The sequence below is a fragment of the Seriola dumerili genome, unplaced genomic scaffold, assembly GCF_002260705.1.
Source record: "Seriola dumerili isolate Sdu_G_001 unplaced genomic scaffold, Sdu_1.0 BDQW01000341.1, whole genome shotgun sequence".
NCBI lineage: Eukaryota > Metazoa > Chordata > Actinopteri > Carangiformes > Carangidae > Seriola > Seriola dumerili.
In genome coordinates, this window is record NW_019174596.1 from 562,886 (window position 1) to 582,618 (window position 19,733).

The following is a 19,733-nucleotide window of genomic DNA, read 5'->3' on the forward strand; positions in this document are numbered from 1 at the left end:
ATGACTAGCAACACTTTTCTCTTTCTTGTCACTAGCATCGCTCAAATGACCATCACTCATCTCAGCAGGGCTCCTACCAATATTGTCCTCAGGTACGTTTTTGTGAGACTGATGCTTAGGTAACTGCAAACAAGATTCAACATCATGACTGCTGCCTTTCAAGGTACTTGTGCATTCACTGGGTTCATGAGTAGCATCTTTTGAATGTGACACCTTGTTGTTTGGTGGATCTGATGATTTAAAGGTATTTGACTTAATTTTTTTCCCCTCACAGTCAGTTTGCATATTTTCATCTTGACTGTCAGTGGAGTTGGGAAGTGGGGTACTCTCCTCATCAAAAGTCTCATTTTCTAATGAATCTGATTCTTTTCTTTCTCTTTTTAGGAGGTTGCTTTTATCCTGCTCCTCCTCATTTTGATCAGGTGTGGAGTTGACACCACCAGATCCCTCATTTTCCTGGTTTAATGATTCCTTCTTTTCCTTTCTTAGGACTTTTTCATCTATGTGATCTTGCTCATTGTTAAATGAAGTCATGATATTTGGAGCAGTTACAGTGATTTGTTCCTTGTCATTGCCATGTGGGTACTGCGCTTCTCCATCACCAGTCAAGTTTTCATGGCCACGTATCGAGATGTCTGAATGTTTTCCTGGCATGAGATCTCTCTCTACATCCTCCTTTTGTTTCTGATCCTGACAGCCATCACTATAATTCCTATCCTCTACAGTCTCATTTCCTGTAGTTGTCACCATGTTAGAAGATGTAAAGGACTGATTGTGTCCTGTGTGAGATTTGACAGTTTCTTCTGGATTTTCCATCTTGTCTTGTGAACATTCAACTGTGACTTCTGCTGCCTTCAAATTTGATGGACTTGGCAAAACAACATTAGCCTTTGACATATTAGGGCGCTGACTCTCAGTTGGAAACATATTTCTAGTTTGGCTGAAAAGCCTTTCGGATGAATGGGGTTTTGTACTAACATCAGTTTTAGGTTTTGGAACTGAATTACTTGCCATGAATTTACAAGAGGGCCTTGTTTCACCAACATCTGCATCTGAGCAGCTGCTAACATCCGAGTAGTCCTCAAGAAATGATGTAGCTAGCATTCCACAGTCTTGCTTAAGTCCTTGTAAATCTGTTGCAAATGATGAAGGAAAAGATCCTGATGCCGATAATCCATCTGTGGCAAAGTCTGAGATATCACTATTTCCACAACTTGGCAAGTAATCTTTGTCCATTTGTTCTCCATCAGCTTGCCATTGTGTTTCCCTGTAGTATTTTTGATAAACACAGTCTGAACTAGGATTTCCAATACTAGGACTTGAGTAATAGTTCATGTTGAAGTTTGAGTTTGTAGCAGGGGCTTCATTTGAAGCTGCTGTGTCAGTGAAGTCATGATGTCCAATGAAATTTTCTAAGTGTTGCGAAAGACTTCCTTCTGACTCTGATGTCCTTCTCAAAGTGCTTGAATCAGATGATAGTGGTGGGAGGTTATGGTAGTATGAATCCCACTCATGAGCCATTCTCTGCATGGACTGGAAGGTAGGGCTTATTTTACCCAATCCTGAAAACACAGAGAAGCAAAGCTGTAAAAGAAATTACAATCAATATCATACAAATAAATGCGCACAATGATTGGAAAGAAAAATGTCACCTCTTCTTGGACATGCAAGGACTACCCGGGATGATGTGAATTACATCCCACTGGAGACCTGTATAAAAAAGGATTATTTCTATTAATGTGAGCACTTTAAAGACACCCCCCCCCCCTCCCAAAAAAAAATAAAAAAATAAATAAATAAAAAGGATCAAAACATAAAAGCAAAAAACCTGGTCCTACTAGGTACAAGACAGGTCTTGGAGAGGGCAGTGCTAGAAAACTCAAGAGTCACATAGCTGGAATACTGCAACAATCACATACACAACAACATAAACCTGAATATGGGTAACTGAATGGAATGGCCCGCCTGATTTGAACCAGATTGGTGCTTCATTAATGCGCTTCTGTGCTAGTCAATGGCTCTCAAAAACATCAATTTTGATCATAAAGTACCAGGACAGCTTAGGCCAACGACTGACCATTGCCTTTGTAGTGATTTCATCAAATCTGGGGCTCATGTCTCATGTCTTGTAAACATGTTTGAATAGTGGAGCAGAGGTCAACTGATCACTATTTAGCGGTGGGTCAGATCAGTTGGGCAGAGAAGACTACCAGACAGACCCGGGAAACCCAAATGTGTTGTGAGAACTATGTAGGAAAACCTGGCAGCATGCCTGTTTGCAAGGTCTTCAGCTCTGACCTCCTGAAGAACTTTTTCTCCATATTCCAGGGACAATGAATCAAAATGGGCTATGTTCAAATCTTACAGTGATGATATGGACCAGAAGGTCATCAGTGCCTGTGAAATCTCGAATCCAAGAACCAGTTGGTGCTCACCAACAGCATAAGAAAACCACAAGCTGAAGGTGAAGGCTTTTTGGTCTTGGCTGACATATGGAACACCAGAATCAACAAAACAGATCAGGAGGCCGAAAAGACTGCAACTTCTATGGTTGCAGAATAAAAAAACTTGGTGAGGCCTTTTTTTAGAGGAGCTTTAGTTAAATGATTTAGTATTCAGGGTAAACCTCAAGCCATGTTGTGACATATGTTAAGTATGTGTGAAAGAATGCAGCCACCTCATTCATTGTTATGGGGCCAGTGTGGTGGTACAGTGGGGGTACCAATGCATTGGGCTCTGGCCAAAAATAAACAAAAAAAACCCCCCAAAACAAACAGGGTATTGCTTAGCTAGACAGCTGATCCGGGCTTAACTTTTGCCCAAACACAATGCAATGTCATGTGGCAAGGTGCTGTGTTGGCCAAGATGTTGGCCAGACATCCAAGTGAACATTCCCAGTTGATTACTTCGGAATATGAATGCTGTATTTCTACTATTTAGGAATACCTGGTGATTATTGCACCAAAAGATAGAATTGCCACTTTCAAACATTTAGTCACGTGTATCATCAGTGTTATTTTGGTCTGAACACCAGATTGCCACCTCTCTTGCAGTGGGTTGGATTCATCCAAGGTCAGACCAAGAACATGTTTGAATGCTTACATATTCTAACTGGACTGGGAGGGTACTGGTATTCTCATGAGAAGTGGGAGGATACAGCAATGAACAGGGGCATTTGGGCTTTTTCAAGTATATATTTTTTTGGGATTTTTTTATGCCTTTATGATAGCACAGTAGAGAGAGACAGGAAATAGGGAGGCAGAGAGAGGGGGAATGACATGCATCCGAACCGGGGCCGACTGCAGCGAGGACTGTAGCCTCTACATGTGGGGTGCCTGCTCAACCCACTGCGCCACTTGACGCCCTGCATTTGGGCTTTTTAGTATTAGTATTTAGTATTTTTATATACTATGGGGGAGTCAGGGGGACTTGAGAAGGCTGTGCTCACCTCCCACACTCTCTTACAATGGTGGATGAAGAGGTCCACATCTGATGCTGACATGACACTTCCTCAGCAGTGTTAAGTTGAAGGTAGATACTTGTGCTTTAGCCCCTCCTATCACAGAGGTTGGTGCTCTAAGAATAGAACAGGATTATACAAACAGTTCAAATCTTCTAAAGTTAGAGCTCAATAAGAAAGAGTCAGATATTATGTTCAGCATTTCAGATGATATAATTGAATGGAATCATTAACATGTGTCAACTCATATGTTATTTCCTTTCAGACAAGCATTTCTCAATGACAAAAAAGAGAACACAAAATCTTAAAAGGTGGAGTGTGCAATTCTAATCCAATACAGAGAATATCTACTCAGTCCGCTACCTGTCCGTTTAGTGTGTGTGTTCTGAAAAAAATACTAGTGTTCCTACACAGACCTGGCTATAAAGATCAAAGTGGTTTGGACTGAGCCACACAACACTATTCCAGCAAACTACCAACATCATTCATGTTCATGCACAGGACAAAGGAAAGAAAAGATCTGAGGTGAGAGAGGGGGAAAAGGGGAAGTCGGTGCAAGACATGGGAAATCTAGCACATGCTAATGGATAATGCTAATTTAAAGGCTTATCAGGGGAAGGAGAGGAAGCAGTCTACCCTTCCTTTTTTTTCACTGCCAGACAATGGAGTTTTGAATGGGATTAACTGGGACTGCAGTGGAAATGTTATGGCAAATGCATGGAAGCAATGTCTACTGGTGGGCGTGTGAATATGCCGATTTAAAAATAAGTTTAAATTGGCAAGATCAGACAAGGGCATGAGCTGCGTTAACATGGGTGGTGAAATGGCTGGTAAACAGAGTAACTAGGACGGAAAAAACTGAAAAAATTTTATGGATGTTTTGACGGTCCACCAGATTTGTCCCTATAGTTCCGATGGCCAGTCCTACTATGGTGGAGAGACCTCTGAGAGATCAAAGTCATGTAGACAGATGCTGAGGTTGCTCTGTTTCTGCTGTTTGTTAATGTTTGTGATAGGTAATCCCAACTGGTTTGTTAGTAAGCAGGTACCTGTGTTGCATTTGTGTGTCTGGTAACATTAGATTACTTGCCCATGGGCGGTTTACTTTTTAGTTTGCCAAGACATATTGTTGGTGTGATGTTAGCTATAGAGAAGAAGAGTTCACTGTCTGGAGCTGGTGTGAAACACACATCCTCTCTCTGCATGTTAGTTTTAAAGCAGCAACTGTAGCTGCCTCAATGCTTGCTCTATATCATCGTATTTGTTCATACCATGTGCGACGGGTTCTATTGCCATGAAGACCAAAAATTCATAGCTTTGCTAGTAGAATGGATATATTTGGTTGGATGGATAATCTGAAATGCTATGCCAGGTAACATCACGTTCCATGCTAACCTAGTCCTCTCTTCTTCACTGTAGTTTTGCAAAAACTACAGTGAAGTTGCACTGCACTGGCAATGCAGTCTATAAATTTGGGGGGCGGAGCTTTTGAGTGTAATGCTTTGTGCCATATTTGTGTTCAAATATCAACAGTCAATGATTCACAATCGCTAAAAACATTTTGTACCTGATGTTGAAATGTCTGCCGACATTTAAATCTTGAAAGACCAAGATCAATCCTAGCTGCCTGTAAAAGGGGAAGGAAATGCAATTATTATTATTACTATTATCACCCATTTTGCATTTAATTTTTGCAAGATAATAAAACCCTATCTGTGCTATTGTTCAGGAATCAAGGCTTGTGCTAGTCAAACTCTATGCTACATGTGTACCCATGCTAGCTTTGTTGATAGATCTCGACAATCAACCTTTAACCTAACCAGAGAATGAAAATGGATGGTAAGAAACTTCAAATCTATGATTGGTGCAATTAGCTATTTACCTCTGTCTCAAGCAACTAGATTGGTTGACAATGACTTGTTGCACAGCTCACTGCACTTGCATCAAATTAAAACTATGTATTTAGTTTGTCTATTTATTTTGGCAAAATTATATTAGTGTTTGGAACACAAATTGAGCGTATAGAGGGACAGTGGAAAAGTGTCCCTCTATATGGATAAGGCCAAACAATAGTTAAAGGAATAAATGTAATGATTTTTGCGCAAATTTCATGATCTGCAACTGCAGTGAACTGGGCTGGATGAAAAACTGCCGGCCACAGATGCTTACTTTGTCAGGTTGTTTCTCTTATATAAAATAGCACTTGTGGAGTTCCAGCAGCATGGGATCCAATAAGCAGTGCTCATTATGCTACCATGAACCAGAAACACAAATTTGTTTACAACATTAACCAAGTCAGTAATTCAAAATCTGCTAACCTTACCCACACAAGCATCACTTTAAGAACAACCAGAAAATAATCAGGAATTTCTATGAGTGGGCCAACTTGTATCCCAGTATCCTTGCAGGAATAGCTCTTTTCCTTATGGTTTCCAGTGTGATGAGAAAGTATGACAAAATTAACTTCATATGATTTACATGACTACAGCTACTAGTAACAGAAGAAAAGCAGTAAAGGAGCAAACATCATGCAAGCTCTAAGGTAGCAGACATGTACCTGCACCTCCAGCCAGATGCCATAGCCTCAAGTATTGGCAGACTCATTCACCACACAAGCCAATGCATGATAATTTGGCAACAATGCTTGTGAATTCATTTTCACCATTACCAAGTGCCCATACCAAATTAAACAAGCTGTCTGCTATGCTGAGGAGTGGGCCTGGCCTGTATTTTCTGGTTTAATGCCAGTCCGACTCTGTTGCGTGAGCAGTAGTCTGGCTGTTCACACCAGAATTGCAGTTTGAAATAAAGACCTGCCTCTAATGCATATCTGTCGCAAATAAAAAACCTGTTACCTTCTGCAATTGAGGTAAATAAAGGCCCTCGTCACTTTTTGAGGACAAACAGTTGAGAACTATAGTGGATCCCAGAAGGAGCCTGTGCGCTGAGAGACAATAAGAAAGATATTCTGTCACACCAAATTTTTCACTCAGTGATCATCTTATAAGTACATATAGCCAAAAGATTTTGTCTTTAACTTATGTGTTTGGTGAATTTGTTAGACGACATCGTTGTTACAAAATCAGGATTTTAATCTTAGAAATGGCCTGGAAGTTAACGTATGTCTTAATGAGCCACGTTTCAGTCACCATTTCATACTAGTTCCATTTTCTGACAACATGAAGAGAACTTGAATTACCACCTCGCCATTGTATGCCTCTGCCACTCAGATTAGTTTCAGTCAGATTAAGTCCCAGTTTATCCAGAGTCATATAAAATATTAACCATTTGTGTGAAATTTTATCATAATTGCTGTTTGAAGTCTTGAATAATGGCTATAGTGTTTTGTGCAGTCACTGTGACTTTGACCAACAAAATCTAATCAGTTTGTCCTCGAGTCCAAGTGGACATTTGTGCCAAATTTTAAGAAGTTCCTTCAAGGCATTACCGAAATATCACGTTCACAAGGCCACCACAAGGCGTGGTGAGCTCACCACGAGTTTGACCTTTGACCATCAAAATCTAATCAGTTCATCCTTGTGTCCTAGTCAACGTTTGTGCCATATTTGAAGAAGTTCTTTGAAGGTGTTACTGAGATATCATGTCCACGAGAATGGGACAGGCAGACAGACAACCTTAAAACAATATGCCTCCGGCTCAGGCTGACATAAAAACATGTAAATGAGATTGAGTGCTCGTCAATTTTGGACAATGACCATACATGGTCCAGCCGTATACTAGGTTTTATGACAGTAATTTACTTTTGATGTCCTTCATAAAATTACCATTGCTTCTGTCTGCACTGCTTCGTCAACATTTTCAGTCTTAACGTGATTAAGCCAACACAGATTCACTGAAAACAACAATGACCAAACAGAAAGGATGGGGATCCCAAGAACTGATGAACTAACGGATAAACCAGTGTGAAGGACATTTTGATTTGGTGTAAAAAGCTTTAATAAAGGATGCATTTCTTTTGGGTGCGACAGTGCCAGGGTATTGTCCATGCTGGGTAAGTGGAATAGATTAGTGGCACACTTCATTGGAACAGAGCAATTGTTGCATTCATCATCCACATCTACCACAACCTCTCTTTCCTTTTCTGGCCCCTGTACTGGTCACCCCCCACCAACCATGTCCATCTCCACACCAGCATACTACAGATGTACTATTGGCACAACCACAGCTCCTCTACTGCAATGTTACAGCATTTTGCGTGATGTGTTAGAATTTTGGGTCACATACTTGGGAAATATTCACACAGCACATTTTAAATGGAAACACACTGTTCAACTAATGTTGCACTTCAGATAATAATGTACATATACTGCAAATATAAACAATACATGAAGTTGTGGATCAACTTCAATCAACAATCATCAATCAACTGCTCAAACTGACAGAATATGCCAGGACTTCAGAAAGAAGAAAGAAATATTTGAACTTGAGAATTTTGTATTTAATGGTTGGTACCATAAACCCCTAGGGCCACAAGAATATGCTGTGTGTGGATGTGTCCATACACACTCTTTTATTAAGTACAAGTTGCCACTGAAAAATATGGTGACTGCTAGCACAAGAAATAAAAGGCAACCTAGGTTGCTAAATAATATAACCAAGCACAAGCATAACTATGACAGACCAGTATGACCATGCAAGACAATCTAGGTACTGTTAAATACTACAGTAATTCAATCTTAAAAGAGCATTTAGAAATGAAACACTCCTCCAGCCCAATCCAGTCTGACAAATGCATTGAAACCACTGTTTTTTCAAGAGAGATTTTCATGTTTAAAAAAAGTAAAAGAAAGAAAAAGAGGCCAGATACTCAGCATGACTTATCAAGGTAATCCTCCTTAAACAAGAGATCTCATTATCATTGCACTATTGTAATAGACCTTATTGTGCAACCAGCCCTCGACCTCGTCATGGTCCTGGATGAGTCTGCTGCTGATGCACTGAAAATATACAGTAACTGTCCGTTGACATACTGTAACATCAGAGGACAAACAACAACTGTCTACAGCTTGCATCAAGGGAAATTACCATTGTTTTTTCCCCCAGTCTTTAGCCGGCGAGGATATGGTGCCAGTGTAACATGACATTGATCTTGTCCAAGTGGTGAATTTCATTAAAACTGAGTCCCGAAAACAACAGGTACATCCAGATGATGCATTGGGACGATGAAATTCTTTGGCATACCAGGCTACATGAGGCTTCAGCAGTCTTAACTATGACTAATCAAATGGGAACTGTCCAAAATCAATTTGTTCGTGCAAAATTCCCTTGTTTCTAGTGGTTTCTTGCTGGCCTGCAGTGGAGGGGTAAAGGACAAAAAAGGGAATTTTGTACAGAGAAAACTTTAAATTCAGAGGATACCCTCTTGGTTTAGCTAACTCAGACTACTGAGTCCTGATATCAGCTAGAATTACGGCAGGGTGTTATGTCCAAAAATGTTGTCGCGATAAAAATGTTCTCATCAGTTGATATAGATAGTTATCAATCTTTTTTAATTACCTATTTTTAATAAAGACCAGGAGAAAAGCAGTACACTACTGCATGGGTTATGTCCTTTTACTGTTTGGACATTTGTCATACAATACATTGTTTCTGAGATGTAGAATATGTAGGTCGTGACTGACGACATGTTGCATAATCCAAAGGGTGGAAGCGGCAAAGGTAATAAAAAAAGTTTGTTGTATTGCAGATCTTGGTTGGGACAGTTTTCCTGCACAGTTTACACACAATGGTGCTCCGATATCGGTTAGAATTAAGGAAACCAACAAATTTGCCACGCTACCCAGTTGACTAGGGCTGTGTATTGGCAAGAATCTGGCGATATGATACATATCTCGAAGGGGGGGTGACGATACGATATATTGGGATACTATAAGCAAGATGATATATTGCGATTTTTTTCCAAAAGTCTATTTTTAGAAAAACTCTCATAGAATATCTGTTATAGGCATAAACAAATACAGTTTATTTTTATGCATTCAGACCCAGAACAGTTGGAAACTTGTTTGTGCTTTAGCCTGTGGCAAGCCACGGTGCTGCGTCTGAAAAAGGTTGTTACACGTCCAATCCTGCCAAATAGTAGCAACACTGTTGTCAATTTGAGTGCCGAGATTCAGACTGTGTGCAAAGCACTGTACGTGGGTCATGTCTGCAAGTCTAGCCGCTACACATGGTTTTCCCTAGCACCGGCCGGACATTTAAGCATTTCCAGCGGCTACTCTTTCCCTCCTGACGCCGTGTCTGTCGGAGAAACGCAGATTTCTAACGTGAAACTGCGTTATTGTGTTTTTACCGTTCTAATCGGGTCCGTTTGTCTTTGAAAGAAGATCTCTGCGGATCAGCTTTTAAAAAAACGCATATTTTCCCCCAACTCTGCATCAAGCCTGCACATCTCTGCCCCTGCCGTGTGTCAGCGCTGCGCACTCAAACACACACAGGCGTCACGGCAGAGAGGTGACGTAAAACAAATAACCTGAAGATTACCCGAGTTGATGTGAACTCCACTTGTAGTTACTGCAAGTAAGTGCAATAAAAACCTTCGCAAGTAAAAAGCCAAAACTTTATCAATACACACCTGTTCAACCTGCGTAAATGTTAACTTGTAGAGCGCGATATTTTAATCTGCTCCGTCTGCTCCAAAGCCTGTATGCTCGCGAGATCTCTTCGTCTAGTCAGAGGAGTGGAAGGAGGAGGAGTCAAATGGCTGAATGCCTGCTGCCTCCTAGCGATAGGAGGCTTAAATACAACACAAAACCACCGTCACAAAACCACTGCCACCATGTAAACTATTGATAACATATCGATGAGGTGCTTCAAAATATCAATATAGTATCACGTCATGAAATATCGTGAAATTTTAGTGTATGGATATTTACTTACACCCCTACAGCTGACCTGTCTCACCGTCTTCAATGGCTGCGCTCATTTTCTAACACCACACTTGTATTGTTGGTGTAACCGAGAAGCACACCTGTTAAATAATTTGCTGATTGCGTGTAGCTCCTAGCACGCTTCATTATCAAGGGATATGATAGGTCATTTATGAGCCAGGGAAGGAGAAAGCTTGGGGTTCATGCAAACGTCTAACTATCAGAGTTTCTATATAACAATTTTCATATTGCTATTGATTAAGTGTCAATTGCCAGCACAGTTCACTATCGTTTTACTGCCCAGGCCTATTTAGAGTGCATTTTTGCACATAAAAGGAGTGTGAATTTATGTCCTCCATCTCTTACATTGGAATTGCATCACACAGGGCTATATCATGGCCAGACATGAGGAACATTTAAAATGAAACTGCTTCAATACATATCAGCATGTAAGATTTCTATTATGACAGACTTAAAAAAAATTGTGAACCTATCCTTTAAAAGCCAACACACATGGTTACAAATAACACAGGTCAATTGTTACACAGGTATGTATGACACTTAACTGATTAAGTATTATTCCTGGTCATGCACATAAATCGTTGTCACATTTTCTTCACAATTACTTTTCACAGTTACCCTAACAAAAATTATGAAATGTGTGGATGTTGAAACTAACCAATAAGAATATTTTACTTTGTCCCCCCATTCCACTTGACTTTATGATCAATGTCAGCACAACTGACAAAGCACACCATCTTCACTCATTTTGGCAATGTTGTGCAGTTAAAGAAGGCAGTTGAAAACAAGGAACTGACCAGGCTTCAACACACGACACAACAACTGACCATGCAAGGAGAATACTGGTTGCCATGGTGGCAGAGCTTCCTGCTTTCAGTCGAAAGTGTGTGCGCATTTATTCCCTCCCACTTACTGAGTACCATCTACACCTAGTGGATTGACAGCGGCTGCACTGGACTGCTCAGACTTGACAAGAGCAGCACAGCCAGAATTAACTGCTAAAAGAGCCAGCAGTACTGTTAGCGTACTCGACAACAAACAGAAGAATGCAGAAAAATCACGTAACCCAATAGAATATACATACAAGATGCTAATATTTAGGAAACAAGAGGAATGCTTCATTTTGATTTAACAAATACAGCATTTCTTGAGTGAGCAGTTATGTTATGTTGTACCATACAGCACGTACGCACAAGGACAGAGAAGCATTAAAAGCCGGCACTGTCTTGCATGAAAATATGATCCCTCACCAAAGCTATCTCCTGGGTAGACACAGAAGAACATGCCCTTATGCCCTTGCACACTGCTTTTCAACGGTGGCCTGCCATTTTGCCTCAGTGTCAGGTTTGGTCTTGACCATCATGGCTGAATGCAGGTCAGTTAGTGCACACCATATCACGGCTCACTGTTTCATCGTCTTTTTAAACATCAACAGCTGACTAACTCCACCACCATTGTTAGAAGGCTACCGGGTGAGAGTGACCTGCTTGGGGACAGGCCTCAGAGTGTGGTTGGGGGTAGTGTGGGGGAGGTAACGTGATGTAAAGCTTTCAAGACAGAACCTGAACAAAAACATTGTCACTTTTTGCATATTTGCTTAACAGACTGGACTCCTACCTACTGAGTATGAAAATATCTCATTTGCCGATTTACAATCATGGTTATGGTAATGAAAAAGACATGCATAATACTCACATGAGAGAGGGGCCAAAACTATGCACAATGTTCCTAATGGCCACCATCTCCACTTGAACCATCATTAATAGCTGATATAATCGCAGTGAGCAGAGGGTTACACAGCTACAGCAACATGTCTAGCATTTTGTCTCGCAAATTACAAAGCCTTTAAACTGACTGTCCCCATGTCATAATGGTGCAGGTGTCTGTCTTTTCTCCGCAAGAAGCAAAAAAGAAAAATACAACTTCCTAAGTGTAGACAATAAAAAAATAAACCAAGGACAATACAGCTAATGTAACCTAGCCTAACATCTATCCAGACCAGGCAAATCAGACCATACATATTTACCTACAAAACAGTGAGTATTATAGTAAATATCAAATCTGCAGAAATTAAAAATCCACAGACTATAATACCTGATGTACTGTACATCACTTCTGATTACAACTGTCATGGTATCTTATTTGTTAGTGATGTTTGTAATAACTTTTTTTCTAACAAAGAGGGCTTAAGTCAAGTTTAAGTGGCTTTTTGTTTTTATCATTTTACAAAGACAAAAATGATAGATCTTTCTTTCCCCCGTGCAAATGGGTATCAATCCAAAATATGAACACCTTTTAAAATAACAAAAAATAAAAACCTTATTCTGTCAGCATTTAACAACCTTCAGTAACCACTTTATACGCTTGTAAAATCTAATTCAATCCCATAAAACATATCAGCCATAAATCCTACCTTTACAAACATAGTAATACTCAGTTTTGAGTGACACTGTTGGAGAGATATTTAACTGTATGGTTATGGTTAATGTTGTAGTTTGGAGTGGACTGCATTATATTAAGAGGTTTTTCTAAAATGTGAGGAAAAAAACTAATGTAATGCAGTCCAGTACATCACCACCACTTACTATGAACTCAGTAATAAACATAGGTGAATTTGTGGCAGACCTGTTTTACTAGATTACATTAAACTGTTTAGGTGTACCTAATGAAGTGGCCTGGTAGTGTATATGCTCTGACAGTGTTTCTCTTGCAAAGGGATCCAGGGATAAAGATGAAGGAAAAAAAAGTCTGCAAATCTCAAATTCTTATGAGAAAGTGCACTTGTATCTCAGTATATAAACTCATTTCCACGTTTAATATTTTTACAGTCAGATAAAACACAGGAAATTTAGCTGACACTGGTGGAACAAAAACGATTCATAAAGGGATGTGAAAGACTTTTGCAGTATCATCCAACATGCTGGCCTTTTCTACCTGCAGAGACACCTGGAATGCTGATCTCGTCATAGATGCATACACCAGATTAAGCCACAGATCTGCTCATCCCATGCAACAAGCACCCTCAGAGTTATGACTTTGCCAGATGACTAGTGACTTGATAACAGAGATACAAAATCCTGCTATCTAAAATCTATTTGTGGTAGGATTACAGCACTGATCACTGTATTTACATTTACTAGAGGGTGCCAACCAATATCTTATTGAGCAAATTATATACAAACCATTTAAATGAATTAACCCACACATCAGACCTGTCACAAGCCAGGGATGAATGAATTACTGGCAGGTGTATATGACAACATTACCAAAACTTTATCTAGCAAACTTTAGGGCTTGTTCTCAGTGATATTTTGGTCAGAGCTGAGATTTTAAATCATTCCGTTATCTAAAATACCAGATAATACGAACCGGTTATGTGTTGCCACCTGGACGCTATGTGTTGGTCCGGTGTTGTTGTTTGATACCGTACTATTGGCCATCCTGGATGGAGGGCAGCAGACCAAAAGGAGACGGCAGGGAGCAATCAGCTAGACAAAAACATCAACATCCCCAGCAGTAGTGCAGTCTGACTCTAACCACGTGTTAGATAATTTCACGCTGATTGTTTGAGGTACAGAAAAGCGCAAGCTAGCTGCATTAGTGACTAGCACAAAGCTAGCTAGCATTGGTAACCAAAAGCTAATGGCTTCTCTGCAGTTGGTTTCTGCAGGACCCCTTACCAGATCAGTGATCCGCGTGGCTCGTGTGCTTCGCCGCCGGATTTCCTTTGTGGTTTATCGGCTACATTGTCTGTGTAATAATTATCTCTGAACAGACTTCTTTCAAAGACACTACATCTCGGCTTTCTTTGCCAGTACACGGATAAAGCGGTTGTCCTCCTTGCCGATGACTTCCGTCTTTCCTGGGAAATACCGTCAGGAGTCCTTTTTTCCCGTCTGGATTGAGTCGACTGTGGTTGTTCAGTCTAAATACCTCGTGTTTTACCCACACGACGTATGACACACAGTCCGCTATGCTCCGGTCAGCGGCGTTAGATTCAGGTCCGCTTCCATTTCTTTTATTTGCGCAATTTCAGACAATGTGCCCAAAATTGTGCGTACGTTATACAACTGTACGAATACAACCAATGACAAGATGCGTAGACTCCGTGAGAGCCCGCCCCTCAATGTTCTATGGCTGACAGAGCCTGACTGGGGAGGTAGCACGACTCCTTCCGGCCGGCCGCGGTTGCCTTCTTGCTGTTCTTGCTGCTCCTGCGTTCCCCACGTACTGTGACAGAGGGGCAGCACCACTTGTGCTGGCAGTGGCTATGCTGACCAATGAAGTCCTCAGTGGGGCTTCACTGCTCCCATGTACAGTTTCAGTACTACACTGCTGATGTTACATGAGTATCATCAAAGTTACAGGGGCACCCAGTTATGCGTGCTTACTTGTCTGCTGGACTAGTTGTAGTTGGTGTTTGAAGGGTTAAATTGCACACAACCATTTTGTGTGCAAGACTTGCTTCAAAATGGCGCCACCTCCTTGTTCTGATCTACCACAACACTCCCCAACCCCCACCCCACTGGCTGAGGGGCATGTAAGAACCAGTTTCTGTAGGGGGGGGGGGCATTGTTGTAGGAGAAAAATACTCAAACCTATATATTGGCAGTGTGTGAACAGGATCTTCTAAATGTTTGATAATCTGTGAGCAGCAATTACTCCCTCTGACTGGTGCGTTTATGCAACCACCAGGTTTACTGTTCTGTTACCACAAGAAGTGCAAATCACTGAGCAACTTATCTGTGGTCACTGAATTTACTTAAGCGTGCAAAACAACATGTGCAAATGAATATGGAACAGATTTCTTACCAAGTCATACCATCTATACCTCTCAAATTTTAAACTTGCTGTCCAGAGGAGCAAAAAAGGTCCACTGAGTTAAAAGCGTCACTTGTGGGATTCAGTCAGCTTATTGCAGCTTGTGATTAAAGAAAGCTCTGGATCCTCTGAAATACTCAGTCTGTATCCTTTTCATCATGGTTTACTCCATAAATGTTTCTGTTAACCTGTACGTCTTTGTGATTTTGTTGAGTTTTTTTTCTCCATATATAGCTACTACTACTGCCAAACCGAGCACTGACATTTAGCTCAACTCTACATGCTGGAAACTGCATTTACCTGTACCCCCAAAAAATGCTGGAAACACTTTCCTCACACTATACCTCTACCCTGCTGTTAGTATGCTTGCAGCTCAGATGTTGAAGGCTCAAATCCCTAGACTGGCTGTAAAATACAGAATTGGGATAAAGAAGGAACACACACTTTCCCCCATTTTAAAACTTCCAATGGCCCCTCCCCATACAATGCAGAGCTGCCCGTGTGATACCTCAAAATTAAACAATACAAAACAAACATTGAAATAAATGACCCCAACCATAGCTGCTATGGGCACTTCTTAGATGTTACTAGAACTTGTGCTTGAAATAAGTGGGCTCTGCAGAGTCAAGTGTTAAAGGTTATGATTTGCCTGAAATGAACTAGTTTGTAGGACGTATCGTCCAACCATGTATGTCCTAAGGAAAAACTGCTTACAGCTGTTGTAATGGCAACAATTGTAGGCAAGGCAAAAACATACTGTCAGAGAGAGGTACATGCACGCCACAACTGCTAAAATGAACAGCATAAACTTTTGGACTCTCCCAAGGGCCTTGATAGTGTTGCGGTAGAATTTGAAGCAACTTTGCTGCAGTGGGCACACTCGGTATTGCTGCAGATGAAGCACAATGGCCAAAAAAAACTTTTCCCCTTACAAAACCATTAGGAAAAAAACATGCTGGATTTCATGCAATTCATGTATACAGGGACCCAACAGGAAGTGAGCTTCCTTAGTCAGAGGAAGTCTAAAATGTGAATGCATTAGTATGTATGCTCTTGAGACTTTCTCAGAATATGCACCCAGACAGCAACACTACAGATTTTCATAATACATAGGTAAGAGTGGACACTCGATTTCCTGTCATATTTTAATGTCCGCCCGAAGTACAGTAAGGTCCAATTCCCTTGAACAGACTTTAGGACCCCACTGTAGATAATCTTGACCCATGAGTAAGTACTCCAGTACTCTAGTCCAGTTCCTCCTTTGTTACTCAACCCGGCATTTTCTTGTGGATATTGAACCCATGGAGTCAGAAATCCCCCTGACTGCCCCTCAGATGATCCCTCAGTCACTCATTGCAGGCACCAATATTTTAATCCTGGGACATTTCATGATGGTGAGCAAGTGGATCCCAACTGGTTGCTCCAGAAAATGATTGAATAGATCCCTTTCTGTGTGCACACCATATATTCGCACCACACGCTTGTGGTTGAGGCTCAGCTATCTAATCTATTTGCATGTGCATTCATGTTGCAGTTTACATTTTTGTTTTGACTAAATCTTTAGCTAACTAACTTCATAAACACACAGGTGTCACAATAAAAATGAACATTCCTCACCGTTCTGTCAACTTGGCTAACTCTTCTGAGCTAGCCAAGTTAGCCTGAGTTTTGTGAAACCCAATGTGGACACCTGTACATCAGATACTGACCATGAACAAGATGACCAAGAGGGCCCTGTCCAATTACAGCAGTAACATAGACTGCAGCATTCATACAGGAATGTGCAGGGGCAGGTGGGATCCCCTAGGCCATCACGTCACTGAAACACATTGGCAATCCACATTCATTGGTGGGAAGTCAACCAAAATTGACTGGACACTTCAACTAGTAAGTATGTGCCATTTTGTAGATAGTCCTATGACAAGGCAAATATTTGAAGTTTGTTTTTTTGTACCTGAAAATTGCACAGAATTGCATGACACAGCCAACTGTACCTTCAATTGCATCTGCTTCACATAGGCCCTGTTCAGACCTGGCATTAACATGTGTCTTCAGTGATCAGCTCTATGTCATTTCACACCTGGCTTTAAAATACGTCTCCACATGTGTCTCGATTTACCACTTGTGATCGGATCTCACTTCCCTGCTTTGTATGAAAATTAACAGGTATTCGTTAATACGAGTCTGTTGTCAATGTGCTTGTGCATGTGAGTGACAGAGAGAGCAAGCGAGCGGGGCACAGAGGGGTTGAGCGAATTAATGCGCTGCCCACAGGTCTAACAGTGAAATAAAGTTTTATCAATTTGAAATAGTAAAATATTTTCCGTTCATTATGAAACTGTGGCGAATCACACTGTGGCAGAGGACGTCAGTAGAGTAGGCGGTACTTCAATGTGGCCCAGGACGCATTTATGCTCACACTGCTAAAACAATGTGGCCACATGTGGCATGGACCACCTCTGAATGTGGTCTGAGTGATGCGTCCTCAATTCATACCTATACTTAGAGCTGGCCGCTTGTGATCGGATAACCTGAGACCTGGATGTTAATGCCAGGTCTGAACAGGGCCATAGAACTACCTGCATACTTGGTATCTGTGTCTATTTTGGAGTAATTTATTGATTGGAACGTTGTCTGAGGTGTCCATACATACAATTTAAAGTGTGTATTTTACTACCAACTCACTATTCTGTATTGGACAAGAAAAAAGTCACTTACTTGCAACTTTCTGGTCCATTAATTCTGGCCTGGTCTTTTGAACAAGATTTTGTTAGATTAGCCTTGTTTAGAAGGAACACTGAACAACTATTCTCACAATGGGTGGTCTTTCTATGGCTACTCCTTCATGACAGAATCATGTGTGACCATGTCTCTTTTCTTTGCTTGTAACAATTTGTAATTGAGTAACCAGTTGAATTTCACAATTTAACTGAAGGGCATATGCATGTTTTCTGTCTATCAGATGTAAGGTCTACTTCAGAAACCCTTTCATGGTGTTTTGAAAACTGTCAGATGTGCTACATCAAGTATAACAAGCACAGAACTCATGCCTTTATAACAGTTAATTGCATTAATGTCTAAGGGGGTGGGCCAAGCACTAAAAGGGATAAAAAGCTCAAGAAAATCTTACTAGTCTTCCCTCTGGAGGATAAAATGTTCCCTGAGATGTAACAGACAAAAAGCAATAAAGGGCAAACAAAGGAGCCAGACAATTCTTAGGGAGATCCATGTGTTGCCATAGGAGTTAGAGGGTTGTGCCACAGAAAGAGGATTTGTAATGTGATTTGTTGTTTCTCAATGCCTTTTAATAAACAGTATTCTCTTTTTAACCTAATGGTAATATTGTGTGTGATATAATTTGAGCTCTTCAGCCAAGAAGAAAAGGCAGTAGTCACGGGAAATAAATTATCTTGCTGTTGCCCACATGCAATTGTGTAGGATATCAAATTTTTACAAAGCATTTCACTTGACCTATAGTTGACTGTGCAGGGCAGCATCAGAATGATTACAGACTTCATACAGGATTTATTTCACTCAGAGATAGGTAAAGATAGTATATAAAGGTTTGCAGTAGGTCTGGCAATTTTTTAACTGCAGACATGCAAGGCCCCAGGGAAAGGACTTCAACTATTACTTAAGTGTTTTTGGCATAAAGTTACGCTTGCTGTCCAAATAGTATGCCAAAAACATGCCTTGTCAGTACACATCTCAGCCACATGCTTCTAATTTCATGGAGAAAAAAAGCTGACCTCAGTAGTAGTAGGAGGCTGCCCACTTCAGCTTTCCATTATAGACTTCCATATTTGGAGTACACCACCTCCATACTATAAAACACATTTTGAATTTGTGGATTACTTCGTTTTAGACAAGAAATGTCAGCCCACTAGAGACAGCACTGGTTGCTATGCCCCCCCCCATAACAGTAGTTTGTTATGTTAGTCCCTGGCCAAATTGCCATTGCGATGAACTTCTGTATGGATATTGTTGCCAGAGGATGATTTCTAATTACTCTCAAAGCCACCTCACCTTTCATCTACTACCACCAACAGGTTCAAATTTAACAGTGATGACCAACACTTTGAAAAAAGTCCATGAAAAAAGTATAAAAGAACTGGTCTGTGGTTCTGTCAGTCATGAAATACCCAGGGGATCAGCCATGTTCTGGGGCTATTTAGTGCCCACACTTCCATAAAAGCCTTTTTAAGACTACCACTAGGAGTTTCCAAAGGCAAATTTTCAATAAGAGCTGGAAATACCAATACTGTAACTGGACTGACCTTATTATGAAGCGCACCCATGTGTCACAAAAATCTCAACCTTGCTCAGTATCAGTTAAATCCAGCAGATATATTTGCCTACATTTCTCATCCACAATTTGTAACTCCCCATTTAATCCACTCAAGGATTCCTCTCTGTGCTGTTGCCTTTAACTTGCCATATCAGAATTCCATAAAAATGTGAAATATGACACCTAAACTACATATAGAAGAAAAAAATATGTTTTAATTGGGGTTTCTTACTATTAGAAAGAAAATCAACAGCTC